The 20,091-nt window shown below is 42.4% G+C and overlaps 1 long non-coding RNA gene across 2 annotated transcripts; it reads left to right on the top strand.

Moving 5' to 3' along the window:
• Positions 1–2,472: 2,472 nt before the first annotated feature.
• Positions 2,473–19,555, top strand: LOC111545543. 2 transcript variants are annotated; one of them, XR_002732490.2, is made up of 3 exons: positions 2,473–2,693; positions 7,320–7,413; positions 19,412–19,555. It is a non-coding gene; the product is annotated as an uncharacterized LOC111545543 (long non-coding RNA). The 2 variants fall into 2 exon arrangements; XR_002732491.2 differs by lacking the exon at positions 2,473–2,693 and adding an exon at positions 6,850–7,003.
• Positions 19,556–20,091: the final 536 nt, after the last annotated feature.

The raw sequence follows: 20,091 nt of genomic DNA, 5'->3' as shown, positions 1-20,091 counted from the left end.
GCAAACCAGCAAGTGGGCCTTCACCGGATATGCAGGCACCTTGATCTTGGACTTCTCAGCCTCCACAATTGAATAAAATAAGTGTTTGTTGTTTAAGCCACCCAGTCTATGGTATTTGTATTACAGCAGACTAAGACAGGGGCAATATACACTCTTCCCAAGAGGAGACACAGGGAGCACCTACTCTTTGTAAGGTGTGAGTTATATCCATCAGATGCAGTGATGTGAGAAAAAGTTAAGGCAAAAAAAGCCTTGTGGGTGGGGCTCGGTGGCTCATGCTTGTAATCCCATCACTTTGGGAGGCTGAGGCAGGTGGATCACTTGAGGCCAGAAGTTTAAGACCAGCCTGGCCAACATGGCAAAACCCCATCTCTACCAAAAAATACAAAAACTAGCTGGGTGTGGTGGCACATACCTGTAATCCCAGCTACTTGGGAGGCTGAGACAGGAGAATCCCCTGAACCCAGGAGGGTGAAGTTGCAGTGAGCTGAGATCACACCACTGCACTCCAGCCTGGGTGACAGAGCGAGACTCTGTCAAAAAAACAAAAGGCTTGCTTCACAGGCTTTGAAAAAGCTGGGAAAAATAATTTACTTTCTCCCTTTCCTGCCTTGCTAAACCCTGGAGTGTTAAGCCTAAAGACAGAGAGGAAGAAACCAGCAACTGTGTTCACCTAGTGTTATGTAGGGTTGGCTTCAATGAGACATAATCCCAGATCAGAAAGCCAACAACGGCAGTCAAAAACAAAAAGAGCAAAATTCCTCTGTCAGCAGTTACAGTGGTAATTCTGGTCATCTGGAGACCAAAGTGGTCAATCTGATATGGACGAGAGGAGAAAAGGAAGGACTGAACTTGCTCCCCATAGCAGCGCTATGACCCACGCGCTAAAATTTTCTTCCACCAAACAAGTTGCTACAGACCCTTGTATTTTATCTACTGTCAAAAATTAACTTTCATAGTACAACATTTAAAAAGCTGAGAATACATAATTCCAAAAGTTTAATACTCCTTATTACTCAAGTAATTATAAATATACATGAATTATATGAATTATGTGTAAAGTCATATGCAATGAGTAACAGCAATATATTTAAGAAAGCTATTTAATTACAAACTGCTAAGCATTTCTCCCCTAGGGTGACTTTTCTGAACCTGGTACTAGAGCTATTCTTAGATCCAACTTTCATTAGAAATGCAGTGTCACCTTTTACAGAAGAATGCATTTTGTAATAGCAAATATACATACACCATTTTTAGTAGGTGAATAGCACAACTCCTCTTGCTAGCTATACTTGACTTATTTAATGGTCTATAAAATAGTGTAATTACTTTCTAGTAAATATGCTGCAACTTACATTCAAATGAGTGTTTTCTCCTTCAAAAATCATCTTCTTAGAGTCTGCAAAATCATCATCTTGGAGGCTGCAAAATCATTGTAATGATTCTGACATTGGTCAAAGTTAACTTTTAGAATTCCTCTTTGAAAATGGCTGTCAGAGCTGAGGCATAGTCTTTTATAGGCTCCCAGCAACAAGAAATCTTTAGCTTTTGCAGTCAATTTCTATTTGTGAAGAGCAAAAAAGTTTCTAAGTTCCATGATCAGTAATATGAGTAATTAAGAAATTTATAAAAATGATATAATTTTATGGATTACTAATTGACCCTGGTAACAATTCCAAAAAAGAAAAATGTTGAGTGCAAATGTGGGATCACTGTTTGAACAAATATGTAATGTCCCAAGAAGACTACTACGGAGAATAGTTCATCTACGTGTTCTGGTTTCACATGTTATATGTTATGTGTTACAAAGATAGTCTATTTAAGTGTTAAGTTTTCTGGAGTGCTCAATACTTAACATGCATACTATGTTGCTATGCTTGTGATAGTCAATAAAAAGAATTTGAAAAATCCAATCCAAGTATCCCCCTCTTAGCTGGGGCCCAGCACTAGACTGGCTGGTTGACCACCACACCCCTCACAGGAAGCATAGCATGAGATGTATCAGCCAATGGGTTAGGTATAGTGACGGAATAGACAATCAAATACCATCATGGTCTCAACTGAAACAAGAACTTGATCTGCCAACAGCCCTGCTTAGCCAGAAATCACAGTAGAAAGTGATACCTGCATTGAGAAGCCCAAATTATTTAATTGGGCAATACCTTCAGAGTACTACAGTTTGTCATAGATATGCAGAATGTTCACCTCTGAACTGTCAGAGAAACCAGCAGTGCAGGGTCAAGATTACAATGCTACTCAATGACATCCTGAACTTTTCATACCACTGGTACTTCACAGTAATCTTTTCACATCATTGTGTCTTCAGTTAATGTATTTGTTGTTTGAAAGATCAGCTTATTGCTTTCAGTTTCAAAATTGTAACTATGATTAACAAACCAAGACAGGTGTATTGATTCTGGTCTCTCGGTTTTTTAAAAGGTCTACTTTTTAGTAACCCCTTATATGGACATTCTTGTTCCTCAGTGACTTCTGCTAGATTGTCAAGCCCTAGACTTCAATAGTTAAATAGTGTATTCTTTCATGGCAGAACCTAGGACATAGTTGACTTTGTATCACTGAACAGGACAGTACTGAAAATGGAAACTCATGCACAAGTATATCCAAATAAGTCCGTCTGGGACATAGCATCCAACAAGAAAAACTGGGATCTACACACAGAAGAAAGTAGCAAGGTAAATAAATCAGTAAATAATTTATTTCCAATGAGTTTTTAATTTATTTGCTAAAAGAACTTCAACTGTTATAATTGTTAAGCAAATTCCTCAACAATTCTCCTTTCTTGTGCCCTGCTGGTTTAGTTTTCTGTTCTTTCTCGTTTTAGCCCTTGCTCTAAATTTGCCTTTAAAGAAACTTCTAATAAATTAGTAATCTGATAACATATTTCAGCAGAATCTACCACATTAGATTCTGCTGAAATATGTTATCAGATTACTAATTTATTTTCTCTAAAGACCTGGAGCCTTTTTTTCCAATGAGGTATTTCCTCTATGAATTCAAACTGCTCTTCTGGAGGATATTTTTCTTTTTTCTCTCTTCTATTTTTTGTTTTGTTTGCTTTGGTTTGGTTGGTTGGTTGGTTGGTGGTTTTTTGTTTTGTTTTGTTTTGTTTATCTCTTTTAGACTGAGTCTTTCTCCGTCGCCCATGTTGGAGTGCATGCAGCAGTGTGATCTTGGCTCACTGCAACCTCTGCCTCCCAGTTCAAGTGATTCTCCTGCCTCAGCCTCCCAAGTACATAGGATTACAGGCACCTGCTACCACGCCTGGTGAATTTTTTTTTTTTTTTTTTTTTTTTAGTAGAGATGGGGTTTCACCATGTTGGCCAGGCTGGTCTCGAATTCCTGACCTCAGGTGATCCGCCCCCCCTCAGCCTCCCAAAGTGCTAGGATCACAGGAGTGAGCCACTACGCCCGGCCATTTTTTGTTTGTTTGTTTGTTTTCTTATTTACCAGGTATGCGGTTAAATAGGATAGTTTTCTAATAAAACTTGCCCATTTTAAACAATCTATACAAATTCACATTTCTTTAGATCATTTATGCAATTTTTATTAATTCTTCAGTATTCTGACCAGGAGCTCACCTATAAAGCCAAATGAGAAGCCTTGATTCAATAGCGTAAATGTCTTTGTGTCAATTCCACATAGAAAGCAGAGATTTTGTCCTCGTAACTTGTTATCAAGGAGTTGCTGCTAAATCCAAACAGAACCCTAGATGTGCAGAAAGGATGCTGCTATCCATGGTGGTTTAAGGAGAAAGCACGTAGAACTTTTGTAAAGTGTATCACAAGTGATTCTCCAAGAGGGACTGGGAGAGTCTTGCCTCATGAAGAGACACTTAGAGAATGCATAGCCAGAACTCTGGGTCCTCTGGTGAGAAGTCCACTGGGCATTAACGCTTCTGATTTAGAAAGTCAATCAACTGCCTAACTTATTGAATATCTACTATGTGCAATCACTGAACTTGACTTTAGGAACAAAGCCATACAAGGAGGAGGTGGCAGCATCTTCAGAGCACCTCGTATATGCCGGGCACTTGTGCATGTCATCTCAGTGTGTTCACTTTAAGCCCGGGAGAGAAGTGTTTTATTCCATGACAGAAAGGAAGAAACTGTACTCAGATTGGTGAAGGGAGTTACTCGAGTTAGTGGGTTGAATTGTAACCCCCACAAAAACAAGTCTACCCAAATCCTAACCCCAGTACCTGTGATTGTGACTACATTTGAAAATAGGGTCTTTGCAGATGTAATCACGGTATGATGAAATCACACTAAATTAGGATGGGCTTCAAATACAATGACTCGTGTCTTTACCACAGAAAGCAGAAGGAAATTTGGATGCATCTTACAAGCTGAGGAACACCAAGGATTACAGGCAGGCACCAGAAACTAGGCAGAGGCAAGGGAGGGCTCTTCCCTAAAGCTCTCAGGAGGGGCATGGCCCTTCCGTCGCCTTGATTTTCAACTTCTGCCCTCCAGAACTTTAAGATAATAAATTTCTGTTGATTGATTGATTGATTTTTTGAGACAGAGTCTTGTTCTTGTCACTCAGGCTGGAGTGCAGTGGCGTGATCTCCCCTCACTGTAATCTCCGCCTCCTAGGTTCAAGCAATTCTCCTGTCTCAGCCTCCCAAGTAGCTGGGATCACAGGCGTCTACCACCACACCTGGCTAATTTTTGTATTTTTAGTAGAGACAGGATTATTTATTTATTTATTTATTGAGACAGAGTCTTGTTCTTTTCACCCAGGCTGGAGTGCAGCAGCATGGTCTTGCCTCACTGCAATCTCCGCCTCCTAAGTTCAAGCAATTCTCCTGTCTCAGCCTCCCAAGTAGCTGGGATTACAGGCATCTGCCACCACACCTGGCTAATTTTTGTATTTTTAGAAGAGACAGGGTTTCACCATGTTGGCCAGGCTGGTCTCAAACTCCTGACCTCAAGTGATCTACCTACCTTGGCCTCCCAAAGTGCTGGAATTACAGGCATGAGCTTCCTTGCCTGGCCAAATTTCTATTGATTTAAACTACGAAGCTTGTGACAGTTTATTACAGTCCTAGGACACAAAGACACCGGTGTCACACAGTGGCTAAGTAACAGTGCTGGAATTTGATCCCAGTTGTTTGCTTTGCAAATACTAAACATAACCCATATACCATGATACCAAGCGGGGATTTTGTTGCCACATGATTTCTGAACCTATTCAAGGCTGTCCTAGACATTATGAGCCAAGAAGAAGTAATAAACTGCCTGAATTCAAGCTAATAGTTACTTACAGATGCCCAAGCTGCATTCTCTCAGAGAATTGATACATGGGGAGCTGCATAGAGGCATGGAAAGGTTGCTAAAGAGCTGGGTCCAGAGACCTACAGTGATATTGACCATAACGGGGCTAGGGCAAGTTATTTTACCCCTCTGGGTCTCAATTTCCTGTTCCCATCAGAGGTCAGGTTAAACATTCCATGGGATCCCAGACAACTGTGTAACCAGTTGGCTGGTCCACCTCAGACCTTTTTAAAAAATTTTTTGGCCTGGCGCGGTGGCTCATGCCTGTAATCCCAGCACTTTGGGAGGCCGAGGTGAGTGGATCACAAAGTCAGGAGTTCGAGACCAGCCTAGCCAACATGGTGAAACACCATCTCTACTAAAAAAATATAAAAATTAGCCGGGCATGGTGGCATGTGCCTGTAATCCCAGCTACTCGGGAGGCTGAGGCGGGAGAATTGCTTGAACCCCGGAGGCAGAGGTTGCAGTGAGCCAAGATCATACCACTACACTCCAGCCTGGGTGACAGAGCAAGTCTCCGTCTACAAAAAAAAAAAAAGAAAAAGTTCAGTAGTTTGTAGTTTTAAGGGTTCAGTAGTTTTTGGCTACACGGATGAATTGTGTAGTGGTGAAGTCTGGGCTTTTAGTGTACCTGTCTTCTGAATAACGTACGTTGAACCCAATAGTGAAACGTTTTAATTTCTACTTTCTTTCTTTGGTCAGTAAGTTTTATTTTAATTGTCTTTTTTTTTTTTTTAACGTTTTGCCATTGGATTAGTTACATTCCCATTTAAATGTTTCTTCTTGTATCTATTCATTTTCAGACATTAGAAGTTAAAATAATGGAAATAGGGCCGGGAATGGTGGCTTTTGCCTGTAATCCCAGCACTTTGGGAGCTGAGGAGCGTGGATCACTTGAGCCCAGGAGTTTGAGACCAACCTGAGCAACAAAGTGAACCCCCCACCCCCACCTACAAAAAATACAAAAATTAGCCGGGCATGGTGGCATGTGCCTGTAGTCCCAACTACTCGGGAGGCTGAGGTGGGAGGATCACTTGAGCCAAGGAGGTCAGGGCTGCAGTGAGCTATAATTGCTCCACTGGCCAGCCTGGCCAACAGAGTAAGACCCTGTCTCAAAAAAAAAAAAAAAAAAGAAAGAAAGAAAGGGGAAAAAAAGGTAATATATTTCAGCACAGTATTTCTTTCTCCTTCTTGACAGCAGCTCACACTTTTGGTGAAGGACCCAAGCCAGCACAGTGCTCTCGTAGCCACAGCAGGTGCAAAAGAGAAATTGGCTGTTTCAAAGCTAAAAACAATGAACCGTTCCCAAAATAAACATGAATCTTTTGAAACCATCAACCATGCAGAGTAAAGTAAATACTAAATTGGGTTGTTTTCCAGGATGACTTTTCTTTGAGACTGTAAAACGGCAAGAAATGCACCTGCTTTTACAGCTGTGACTCTGAACAGAATCAAGCAAAGTCCCCCAGTGACGCATCTAATAGGTGCTGAAAGTAGGCATTCTTAGCTAAGAAGAAGAACTGGGCTATTTTCACTTTGACTTGCCCTTCTTTGTGTGTGTTCAAAGGAGTGCTATTTATAAAAGTTCTAAAATCAAAAGATTAGTACAATCGAGTAACTTTCGAGGCACCCTCTTAGACACTGGCTCAGTTTCTTCTCTTTCAGCAACCTGAGCTGCAGTGACTGCCAACAGGGAGAGAAAAAAGGTGATTGCATGTGAGAACATGGAAACCGGAGCTCTTCTTTCCAACCTCCCTTGTGAATTCTCTCAGAGGTGGAAAGCCCCATGGCATCATATTACGATAACCTCCTTGTGTCATTTTAAATGCACAACCAGGATTGTTATCAGCAATATTATTGTTATTATTATTTTTGTCATTTTATTATTTTGATGTGGGAGAATCTGATTCCCTGGGCATAAATGTGGGTGTGTGTGTGTGTGCGCATACACACACATACATATTAAATGACATACTATCCATTGTTGTTGAATAAACAAGAAATGTTTTGTCAACTCTACAGGAGATGCCAGTAAAATCAATAAGTACAGAGTGAATTTGAAGAACAAGGTACTGTGCCAGCTGTTTTGAAACAAAAGGGATGATTCATCCGAAAGGTAAAGTGACTGCTAATGGGTATGAGGTTTCTTTTTTCTTTTTTTCCTTTGTTAAGTAGAGACAGAGTCTTGCTATCAGGTATGAGGTTTCCTTTTGTTTATTGTAAGACAGAGTCTTGTTCTGTCGCCCAGGCTGGAGTACAGTGCTATGATCTCGGCTCACTGCAGCCTCCGCCTCCCGGGTTCAAGTGATTCTCCTGCCTCAACCTCCCGAGTAGCTGGGACTACAGGTATGCGCCACCTCACCCAGCTGATTTTTTGTATTTTTAGTAGAGATGGGGTTTCAGCATGTTGGCCAGGCTGGTCTCGAACTCCTGACCTGAACTCCTGACCTCGGGCGATTCGCCTGCCTTGGCCTCCCAAAGGCGTGAGCCACTACGCCCAGCCAGGTATGAGGTTTTTAACTGTGGTGATAAAAATGTTCTGGAATCAGTGATGACTATATAACTGTAAATATACTAAAATTCACTGAATTGTACACTTTAGAAGGGTGAATTTTATGGTATGTGAATTCCTTTTTTTTTTTTTTTTTGAAATGGAGTCTCCTTGTGTTGCCAGATTAGAGTGCAGTGGTGCAGTCTTGGCTCACTGCAGCCTCCACCTCCCAGGTTCAAACGATGAGAATAGGAGAGCGGGTTCAAGTGATTTTTAGTAGAGATGGGGTTTCACCATGTTGACCAGGATGGTCTCGATCTCTTGACCTCATGATCCGCCTGCCTCGGCCTCCCAAAGTGCTGGGATTACAGGCATGAGCCACCGCGCCCAGCCTATGGTATGTGAATTCTATCTCAATTTATACATACATGCATGCATACCTATAATTAAAGAATAGCTAGTATGTGCCAGAGAGTCTGTGCTAGTCATTGGGTAAATCATACCTAACCTGTTTGAGTCACTGACTCTGTGTCAGCCTGTATGTGAAGTTCTCTGCATACATCCTCTTCTTTGATCTTTATAACCTCCTTGGAGGGAATGAGTATTGGTACCCCATTTTATAGCTAAAGAAATGGATTTAAAGAGTCCCTTGCTCAAAATCACACGTGAAGTTAGGTATAATCATGTGAAACTGCCATCTTTAGACAGTACTTATGTTCATATGTCATCAGTTTCTTATAGCTCAATCTAGTGAGTAGCTCTGTCTCTCTGAGTTCAAAAATGTGTACATCAGGAAACCACTCTAGCCAGATTAAGCAGCAAAGAATCATGAGAAGGTAAGAGCCTATGTCCATAAATGGCAATGTGTATTAAAAGCAACTTCATATGAGTGAAGAAATAAGGTTCTATTGTGTGAAGTCACAAAGAATTTGAGTTTTATCTGTTATAGCACCTAGCACCACTTACCCGTAATGAATACACCAGGTCTATTGGACTCCAGAAATTGTGTTCTTATCCACTGGTAATTTGTCTCCTTCAGGGAGTTTAGAATCTGTTGACAGATACATATACAATGTACTAGAATACTAGAATCAAAAATAGAAATTGGTAAGTTCCACTGGAGTGAAACAAATAATGAATTATGAGGTTAACATAACAGAGAACACAAAAAACAGTGGCTTAACCGAAGTAGGCCTTTATTCTTTTCACAAAGCAAGAAGCCTGAGGATACCGTCCAGAGCTAGAAGATCATCCTCACAATTCCATTAGCGACCCGAGATATATCTTCCTTTCTGCACCACCATCCTTAGCATGTGGCATTCTGTGAAGGAAGGATAAGTCAAAGGAAAAAGGCACATGCCAGTCAAACTAACACCTTTTCAGGCCCCCTCTGAAGTCTCTCCCAGAAATGACCACTTGGCAAGAACTATTTCGGTGGCTGCTTGTGATTTCAAGGGAGATTGTAAAATTTTTTTTTTTTTTAAACAGGATTTTTTTTGAGATGGGGTCTCACTATGTTGCCCAGGCTGGTCTTGAACTCCTGGGCTCAAACGATCCTCCCACCTTGGCCTCCCAAAGTGCTGGGACTACAGGCATGAGCCACTGTGCCTGGACTAAAATTTGATTATTTCTAAGATGGTGAAATTTATCACTCTGTACAAATTAGGATGCTGTTAGTAATGGAAAATGAAGAGTGAACAGTAGGAAGGCAACTAACACATTCTGCCTCATACAGGAAGAAAGTTCAAAAGCCGGGGTAGACAAAGACAGGCAAATGTCTACTACAGGGATCAGCCAGGATTTACACACAGGTTGGACTGTTCCAGAGCCAGTACTGCTAACCCCAGGTGATGCTGACTCCTTCATGGAGTATATAGTCTAGAAATGCATTTGCACTACTTACTGTGACATAAAGATACTGTATTTGTTTCCTGTTGTTGGTGTAGCATAGTACCACAAACTCTGTAGCTTTAAATAACAATAATTTAGGGTTTTACATTTCCAGAGGTCAGAAGTCGAAAATCAGTTTCATTGGGCTAAAGTCAAGGTGTTGGCAGGGCTGGTTTCTTCTAGAAGCTCTAGAAGAGAATTAATTTCCTTGCCCTTTTTTAACTTCTGAAGGCTGCCTGCATTCTTTGGTTCATGGCCCCTTTCTTGAGTCATTCCAGGCTCTTGCTTCTGTGTCCCATCTCCTACTTTCATAATGAAATCTCCCTCTTCCTCCTTTTTATAAGGACACTTGTGATTACACTTAGGGCTCATCCAAATAATTTAAAATAATCTCTCCATCTCAAGATTCGTAGCCTAATCCTATCTGGAAAAAAAAAAAATTCTTTTGCTTTATAAGGTAAAATCAGGAGGTTCCAGGGATTAGGACATGGATACCTTTGATTGACATATTATTCAACGTACCATAAATAGTAAGTTAGAAATTATTAAGTGCAAGGAAATAAAAAAGGATGATCACATTGGCAATTGCCTTGAAAAAGGAGCAAACAAACTGAGAAACATAGGATTCAGGTCAAAAGAGAAATATTACTTGGAGAGCCCGAAAGAAGACTATAAACAATCTGGAAATGGAAAGACAACACATACATCATGGGGAACAGGTAAAATAACTCTAGACTACAAATAGGCTGCGTCAGAGCTGGGGGGAAACTTTGAGACCAAGAGACCCAGTAAGGGTTTAGACAAAAGGTGGTTCAAGATTACTCATGGCGGCCGGGTGCGGTGGCTCATGCCTGTAATCCCAGCACTTTGGGAAGCTGAAGCAGGCGGATCACCTGAGGGCAGGAGTTCGAAACCAGCCTGGCCAACAATGTGAAACCCCATTTCTACTAAAAATACAAAATAATAATAATAATAATAAGCCTGGTGTGGTGGCACATGCCTGTAATCCCAGCTACTCAGGAGGCTGAGGCTTAAGAATCGCTTGAACCTGGGAGGCAAAGTTTGCAGTGAGCCAAGAACACACCACTGCACTCCAGCCTGAGCAACAGAGTGAGACTTGGTCTCAAAAAAAAAAAAAAAAATTATTCACAGCCCTGAGAATGTCTTCTAAGCCTTTTATACCCTCTTGTGTCCTTTCCAGCGATAGAAGGCAGCTCTGGCTCTTCCTAAAGTTTGGAGAGCCTCAAAATCAGGGCTCAGATGAAGCAACAGAGATGCCTGGTGCCCACACTAACCCTGGACTTGCATCACCCTAAGTGCCTCCTTACTTCTTAAATTTTGCACACTAGACACCTCACTTTCTCTCACCCCAGTCCCCATCTCTGGAGAGCTTATAGATAAGCAAGGTCTTGAGGTCTTGAGGAGTATACCAAACCCTGAATAATATGAAGGAAGACATTTTAAGCTGTATAATTTACCAACCTTCCTCCTATTATGAGCCCTTGAAGACATTTCAATTTCTGAGTCTAGACAATTTTGATGAAGCAAGGCATCCCTTCACCCAGGGGAGCACTCAAACAAAAGCTGAATGTCTCCTACTATTTGCTTTTGTTTTTGGTTAACTTTCTTTCTTTTCTTTCTTTCTTTCTTTCTTTCTTTCTTTCTTTCTTTCTTTCTTTCTTTCTTTCTTTCTTTCTTTCTCTCTCTCTCTCTTTCTTTCTTTCTTTCTCTCTTTCTTTCTTTCTCTCTTTCTTGAGATGGAATCTCCTTCTGTCGCCAGGCTAGAGTGGAGTGGCGCGATCTCGGCTCACTACAATCTCTACCTCCTGGGTTCAAGTGATTCTCAGGCCTCAGCCTCCCAAATAGCACGCGCCACCATGCCCAGCTAATTTTTGTATTTTTAGTAGAGACAGGGTTTCACCATGTTGGCCAGGATGGTCTCAATCTCTTGACCTCGTGATCCACCCACCTCAGCCTGCCAAAGTGCTGGGATTACAGGTGTGAGCCACTGCGCCCAGTCTTTTTGTTTGTTTGTTTGTTTGTTTGTTTGTTTTTTGTTTTTTGAGATGGAATTTCGCTCTGTCGCCCAGGCTGGAGTGCAGTGGCACAATCTCAGCTCACTGCGATCTCCACCTCCCAGGTTCAAGTGATTCTCTTGCTTCAGCCTCTCTAGTAGCTGGGATTACAAGTGCCCACCACCATGCCCAGTTAATTTTTTGTATTTTTAAGAGAGACAGAGTTTCGGCATGTTGGCCAGGTTGGTCTCAAACTCTTGAACTCAGGTGATCTGCCCACCTTGGCCTCTCAAAGTGCTCGGATTACAGGGGTGAACCACTGCGCCAGGCTTCTATAGGTTAACTGTCAAGTCATCAAAGTTCAAGTGCCTTAAAAAGGAGGCGCCACCACAGGGGATTCCTCCCTGCAGCAGGCCTGCAGGAACCTCAAGAAGATCTCCGTGAGGACACAGGAGGCACCCAGGAGGCCTTGCTATTCATACCCCTCTGTGACCTGGATTCTATGGCCTGCCTGTGCATGGCTCTTTTGTTAGTTTGTTGGTAAAACAAAGTAAAAGGTGAAAAAGAAATAAGGATTAAAAGTATCTGCTATGGTTTAGATATGGCTTATTTCTGCCCCCCAAAACTAACGTTGAATTTGATCCCCAATATGGTGATGTCTAGGTCACCATTGGAGGTGGGGCCTAGTGGGATTAATTTGGATCATGGGGGTGAATCCATCGTGAACAGATTAATACCCTCCCTCAAAGGTGAGTGAGTTTACACTCTAGCTCTATTACTTCCTGGGAGACAGTCAGTTGTTAAAAAGAACCTGGCACCTCCCACCCTGTATTAGTCCGTTCTCACATAGCTATAAAAAGATACCTGAGACTGGGTAATTTATAAAGAAAAGAGGTTTAATTGGTTCATGGTTCTGCAGGCTGTACAGGAAGCATGGCGCTGGGATCTGCTTGGCTTCTGTGAAGGTTTCAGGAAACTTACAGTCATGGCAGAAGGTGAAAGGCAGAGCAGGAGAGAGAGAGTAAGGAAGGTGCTACACACTTTTAAATGCCCAGATCTCAGGAGAGTCCACTCACTATCACAAAGACAGTACCTAGGGGGATGGTACTAAATCATCCATGAGAAAGCCATCCCATAATCCAATCACCTCCCACCAGGCCCCACCTCCAACGCTGGGGATTATGTTTCAATATGAGATTTGGGCAGGAATACACATCCAAACCATATCACCTTCTCTCCATTGCTTCCTCTTGCCATGTGATCTTTGCAAACACCAGCTCCCTTTCACCTTCCATCATGAGTGGAGGCAGCCTGAGGCCCTTACCAGATGCAGATGTCCAATCCTGGACTTCCCAGCCATCAGAATCATGAACCAAATAAACCTTTTTTCCTCTACAAATTACCCAGCCTTAAGTATTCTGTTATGGCAACACTAAATAGACTAACCATCAAAGTCTAAACAGGAATATTTTTTCTTATTATGACTAGAAAACATGTAACTTCTCTGGATGAGATTGTCCCAGAGAAAAAAAGAAAACAATCTGAAAATGCAGGAGAAAAAATGAGTCCAAGAATGTTTGATAATTACCCTTTAAGCTCATGTTCCCTACAAGGGTTGGGAAGAGGGGCCAGTTTGAAAGACTGATGATTGGCTCTTGGGCAGGGTTCGTCAACCCTGACAACATTACATTTGGGGTCAGATAAGTCTTTGGCAGTGGGGACTCTGCTCTGCATTGTAGGATGTTTGGCAGCACTCTCGGCCTCAACTCGCTGTATGTCAGTGATACCTCTGCCCCAACTGTGACAACCAAAAAAAGTCCCAATATATTGTCAAATGTTCCCTGGGAACAAATATAGTCCCTGACTGAGAACCACAGCTCTGGGGAGTTATCAGTGCTTCAGCTGAGTTCATCAAAGTAACTTTCCCATCGTAGAATTCCTGTTAACTCTGAATGAGAAGAAAGGCAATAGTATTCTTCAAAATGACATGTCACAGAACAGTAACTCATCATTCCAGTCACCCTAGAATAATAACCAAAAATAGATTACAAATGGATTTTTATATATTATATGGAAGCCCTAAATTAGTGGAGAAGGGGAGACACAGGGGGCTCGCTATGCCCCTCACAGAGACTTCCAAAACACCGTATGCCTCTCCATCCACAACAACTCACCTGCAGATGCTCCCTCATCCTACCCTACTTATCTGAAAATGATGCCAACAGCTACATCTTTTTAAATCTACAATTCAGGGAATTTCAGTGGAGATCATTAGATAGATGACAATTTTTTTAAAGTGTTGAACTTTACATAGACCTAAAAAGTTTATATATGTGTGTGCTGTATAAATGAAAGTATTTATATTTATATATATGAAATTATATATACATTATATATAATTTTATTGTCTATAGTAATATATACAATATACACATACATTTATTGTATATAGTAATATCAATTGGCCCCTCTTCCCAACCCTTGTAGAGAGCATGAGCTTAAAATGTAATTATCAAATAACCCTGGATTCATTTTTTCTCCAGTTTTCAGACTGTTTTGTTTTTTCTCTGGGACAGCCTTATCAAGAGAAGTTATATGTTTTTTAATCATAATAAGAAAAAAATTCCTGTTTAGACTTTGATACTTAGTCTATTTAGTGTTGCTATAACAGAAAACCTAAGGCTGGGTAATTTATAGAGAAAAAAAGGAGTTAGTTTTTTATAGGAACCAAAGATAATAGTAAAATGGACGTCGGTGCAGCTTCAAGTGCTTCAACGCAACGTCCTCTCCATGGATGCTCACAATAAGGTGGGGAAGTGATTAGTGTCATTTCTTATGCATCCGGTGTCCATGGTAGTCACATAGATAATAGGCCTTTAACTACCTCTGACACCAAAGAGGAAGTGCAACGTGGTGCACATTGTACATTGCATGGAGAGAAACCGCCTGTCAGGACCACCCCTCTCTGCAGCCTCTATGTCCTGTCTTATGGCTGTCAAGGTAATCGACTTGCTATTTATAAGGAGGCCCAGGCCTGCCATCCCCACCTTCTCCCCTTCCTCTAGCCCCCATCCCCACCCATGCTAGTTCTGCCTGCAGTTACTGCTCTGCAGTTCTCTCCTCTCAGTAACACCCATTTTTTCATTGCTTCAAGCCAGGTCTCTGAGCATCCTTAAAGCACCTCCCCTGATGCCTCCTGTATAGCTGGCTCAGTGATTAGCTCTGGGAATGGACGGAGATGGACCATTAATTCCCAAGGCATGTCATCATTTCCTTGACTATTTCCCTGTGAAGAAGTCTGGGACGTCGGGGAGGCAGCTGTTTTGCAGGTTCCCCATAAGAGTGAGAAAAGCAAACCGCAGCAGAAGGATGAATAGAACAGACAGAAAGCTACAATGGGGAAAGAAAACTCCACTTTAAAAAAGGTTCCTTAAGGGCAGGCTGTTGACAATTCCAGGTGCTGTTTAAACAGGGCTGTCAAGGTGCACTGTATTTCTTTCCATGCTTCCTGTTTGTCCCCAATGAGACAGAGTCTGAGGGCTAAGCCATCCCCACCAGTTGTAAATAGCTACCCTAACAACTGATAAGGAGTACAATGGCCATACATCTTTAGATTTCAGGGTAGCTTTGTTAGTTAGGATTCTCCAAAAAACAGAGAACCAACAGGATATAGTGTGTGTGTCTGTGTGTGTGTGTATGTGTGTGTGTGTGTGTGTGTGAGCACGTGTGGAGAGAGAGATTATGGGTGCTGGCAAGTCCAACATTTGCAAGGCAGACCAGCAGACTGGGGACCCAGGGAAGAGTCCATGCCACAGCTCAAGTCCAAGGCTGCTTGCAGGCAAAATTCTCTGTTCCTTGAGGGATCTCAGTCTTTTTTCTTAAGGCTGTCAACTGATTGGATGAGGCCCACTCACACTATGGAGGGTAATCTGCTTTACTCAAAGTCTACTGATTTAAATGTTAATCACATCCAAAATACCTTCACAGCAACATCTAGACTGGCATTTCACCCAGTTGACACATACAATTGACCATCAGAGTAATCCTACAACCTATCAAGTACAGTAGGATCTGAATCAGGGCTGAAAGATAGGCAACTGCCCCTAGGGAGCCTCTCTGAGATGATCGGAACTTGGTAAATGGGAAGGCAGGTCTGCCTTCCACCTACCTGTCTGCTCCCATCTTGTTCAAGTCTGCCCTAAAACTATAACTCCTGCTAGAACCCCACATTTCCTTCCCAAGCATTTCCGTAATGCTTACACAAGCCCCTTGTACTTGCTGGCCGTTGCTGGTAGTTCAAAGTCAGAACAGTTGGCTAGATCCTCAAGTAGGCCTAGGCCACAAATATTGGAGCACTATTGTGGGGAGCCTGGAGCTATTCTGGGATGGAGAAGCCTGGGTTGGAACCAAGAGCCAAGATAAGTAAGCACAATGTAATGGAAAGATTACTAGCCTGGGAGCAGGGTGACCTAGCACTGTATTTGTCCCTAACAAATATCGATTAAGCACTGTGTATATATGTCCTTATTTGTAAAATGAGAGGGTTGGGCTCAGTGACCCTGAGCAGTATAGTCCATTCCAGCTCTAAGATTTGTTGATTTCATTAGGCTATTGTAATGTGGGGTCTGACTACAGGGTGGCCAATCCACAGCCAAACTGACCCATATTTTAGGAGCCTGAGTATTTTGGATTGCCTTTTTTTTCTTCTTCTTTTTTTTTTTTATTATTATACTTTAAGTTCTAGGGTACATGTGCATAACGTGCAGGTTTGTTACATATGTATACTTGTGCCATGTTGGTGTGCTGCACCCATCAACTCGTCAGCACCCATCAATTCGTCATTTATATCAGTTATAACTCCTAATGCAATCTCTCCCCCCTACCCCCCCATGATAGGCCCCGATGTGTGATGTTCCCCTTCCCGAGTCCAAGTGATGTCATTGTTCAGTTCCCACCTATGAGTGAGAACATGCGGTGTTTGGTTTCTTGCTCTGTTGCCCAGGCTGGAGTGCAGTAGTACAATTAGAGCTCACTGCAGCCTCTGAACTCCTGGCTTCAGGTGATCCTCCCATCCAACCTCCCAAAGTGCTGGGATTATAGGCATGAGCCACCATGCCCAGACTGGATTGCTATTATTTGTCCTTTTATCCATTCACTTATTAAACTTGTGCCTACCCTACATAAGAAAATCTTCCGTAGTATTATGAGAAATACAAATAAATTAAATACAGTGTCTCTGCCTGTAAGAACTTAAAATCCAGTTGGGAAATAATTCAGTTAGGATGTGTTTAGCTGCGAATTGTAGAATTCCTGAACAACAGTGGCTTAAGCATTGTAGACCTTTATTCATCTGCAACAAAAAAGAAGTCTGGACATTCTAGAAAAGGAGAAACTATGGAGACAGTGAAGATTAGTGGTTGCCAAGGGTTACAGGGAAGAGAGGGATGACTAGGCAGAGCACAGAAGATTTTTAAGCCAGTGAAGCTACTCTGTATGACACTGTAATGGTGGACACATGACATTACACGTTTGTCCAAACCCATAAACTGCACACCACCAAGAGTCAGCCCTAATGTGAACTGAGGACTTTGGGTGATCATGGTGTGCCGAGGTAGGTTCGTCAATTATAACAAATGTTCCACTCTGGTAGGGGATGTTGATGACTGGCGGCTACACATGTGAAGGAGTGAAGGACATGCCATCCCAAAACATGCTGGATTGGTATATTGATTACATCATGCTGAAAACATTGGAGGAATTGTAGTTTCAGAAAAGCCTAGCTGACATTTCTCTTCCTGCATACAGCAAGCCATAAAGACTCCTCAGGGAGGGGTACCCTCGCCACACCAGGGCAAGAAGATAGGCCTTATTACCAGACACTGGGCACTGAGGGCTGCAATGGACCTGAATAAATTGACTTGACAGGGACTGAGAACAGTGGCCCATGCCTGTAATCCCAGCATTTTGGGAGGCCTAGGCAAGAGGTTCCCTTGAGCCCAGAACTGAGGATGCAGTGAGCTACGATGGCACCACTGCACTCTAGCCTGGATGACAGAGTGAGACCCTAAGTGTGTGTGTGTGTGTGCGTACACGCACGCGTGCACTAAATGAAGTAATTCTTATCTTTCACTAGTTTTGCACCTTCCCAATATATCTCCTAGTGACTCCCCTAGAAAATTTACTGCCCCTAGCCAGATTTTCTGGTTTTCTTTGTGCTGTTATTTCTTCTCAAACTTATTGTTCTGTGTCTTAAAAGTTGTGTAGGGCACCCTTGACATAAGTAACTCCATCTTAGAAAAAGACTCCATCTTACATTTCATAAGGCACTTTGCCAACAGGGACTAGATGTTTTGTCTGATTAATAAAGATTGAATCCATCTAAATATGGACATAACCAAGCACAGTCTTCTACTATCAGTTCTTACTAGAGGACACTGTGTCCAGGAAAAGAGCAGAATTTCAGCAGCTTGAAATGACCATCTTAACAGACATCTTCTTGGCCAGGCACAGTGGCTTATGCCTGTAATCCTAGCACTTTGGGAGGCTGAAACGGGTGAATCACTTGAGGTGAGGAGTTCAAGACCAGCCTGGCCAACATGGGGAAACCCCATCTCTACTAAAGATACAAAAATTAGCTGGGTGTGGTGGCGGGCACCTGTAATCCCAGCTACATGAGATACTCAGGGGCCTGAGGCAGGAGAATTGCTTGAACTCAGGAAGCGGTTATAGTGAACCAAGAACGTGCCACTGCACTCCAGCCTGGGTGACAGAGTAAGACTCTGTCTCAAAAAAAAAAAAAGACACCAGCCGGGTGTGGTGGCTCACGCCTGTAATCCCAGCACTTTGGGAGGCTGAGGCAGGTGGATCACCTGAGGTTGGGAGTTCGAGACCAGCCTGACCAACATGGAGAAACCCTGTCTCTCCTGAAAATACAAAATTAACCGGGCATGGTGGAGCATGCCTACAATCCCAGCTATTCAGGAGGCTGCGGCAGGAGAATTGCTTGAACCGGGGAGGCGGAGATTGCGGTGAGCCAAGATTGCGCCATTGCACTCCAGCCTGGGCAACAAGAGCAAAACTCCATCTCAAAAAAGAAAAGAAAAGAAAAGAAAGATATGATCTTGCTGTCACTTGTGATAAGCACCTAGCATCTGCCAGGCAAAGGCTCTGCCCACTTCAAAGTCTCCCCCTTGCAAGACCTACGTACCTCTCAGGCCAGACCAGGATATTCTTTTTGTCTATATCACTCTCCCTGGGCTGGTTTGTTAACCCTTTCCCTATCCCTTTTCTCTTGATGTAAAAAGTTACTTTGTCGTGGAATGTTTATCTGTAACATTTATATATTGATTAAGTGTACCATTATGTATGGTTTGCAATATTGACTGACGGGTGGAATGGCTTGAGCCGGTGTGCATGCAGCTCTAACTACTGAGTGAACGAAAGTACTAGGAGAATTGCCTCCTTGGGGACTCCATGGACTCGTGGCTCCTATGATTGAGACAGTGTCGATGAAAACCTGACCTTGTAGAAAGACACAAATGCCCATAGACCTGGTTATATCTGCCCTTGTGCCACTTACAATAAAAGTATAAAAGCATCTTTCTTTGGCGACTTCTTTGGACTTTACTCTCTCGTGAAGATCCCCACGGACAAGTAAAACTAATAAAATGTGTATGTTCTTCTCTAGTTAATCTGCCTTGTGTCAATTTGGATTCTAGATCCAGCAGAAGAGTCCACATCAGAGCTTAAGGAGGACTGGAGGTGGGCTCCGACTTCCCGACATGTTTGGAAGCAGGAGGTATATGGGAAACCTCTGTATTGTCCTCCCAATATTGCTGTGAATCTAAAACTGTTCTAAAAAATAAAATAATGTGGTTTGTTTTGTTTTGTTTTGTTTTATTTTTTTCTGGAAGCTGGCAGCTCCAGGACTGAATCAGGGGCTCAGTGAAATCATCAAGGACACAGACCCTCTCTGACAGCCTCTCTGCAGCAAGTCCTTAGGCCTACACATCATGGCTGCTACCATGCCAAGCTCTCTGTCTTCACACTAATGCCTAAAAGGAAAGCAGAGGCATAAGGAAAAAAGCTTTTGCCTGATAGGCTCTACTTTTTTTCTTCAGGAAAAAAATATATATATTTTCCAGGTGCACAACAGACTTCCCTTTTTATCTTATCATCTGGAGTTGGGTCACACTACCTACCCTAGGCTAATCTTGATGAAGGGAAATGGGATTCCCAGCATGATTTATCTCTGGGTGCCTCTGTGGTTGCTGACCAAACAAGGAAGAAAATGGCTCACAGGGAGAAAAAGGAAAAAAAAAAAAAAATATATATATATATATATATATATATACACACACACACATACATATACACACACACACATATTCAAATGAAA

The sequence above is a fragment of the Piliocolobus tephrosceles genome, chromosome 4, assembly GCF_002776525.5.
Source record: "Piliocolobus tephrosceles isolate RC106 chromosome 4, ASM277652v3, whole genome shotgun sequence".
Lineage (NCBI taxonomy): Eukaryota > Metazoa > Chordata > Mammalia > Primates > Cercopithecidae > Piliocolobus > Piliocolobus tephrosceles.
Note: the sequence above shows the minus strand (reverse complement) of the source record. Positions and strands in the feature narration are given on the sequence as shown.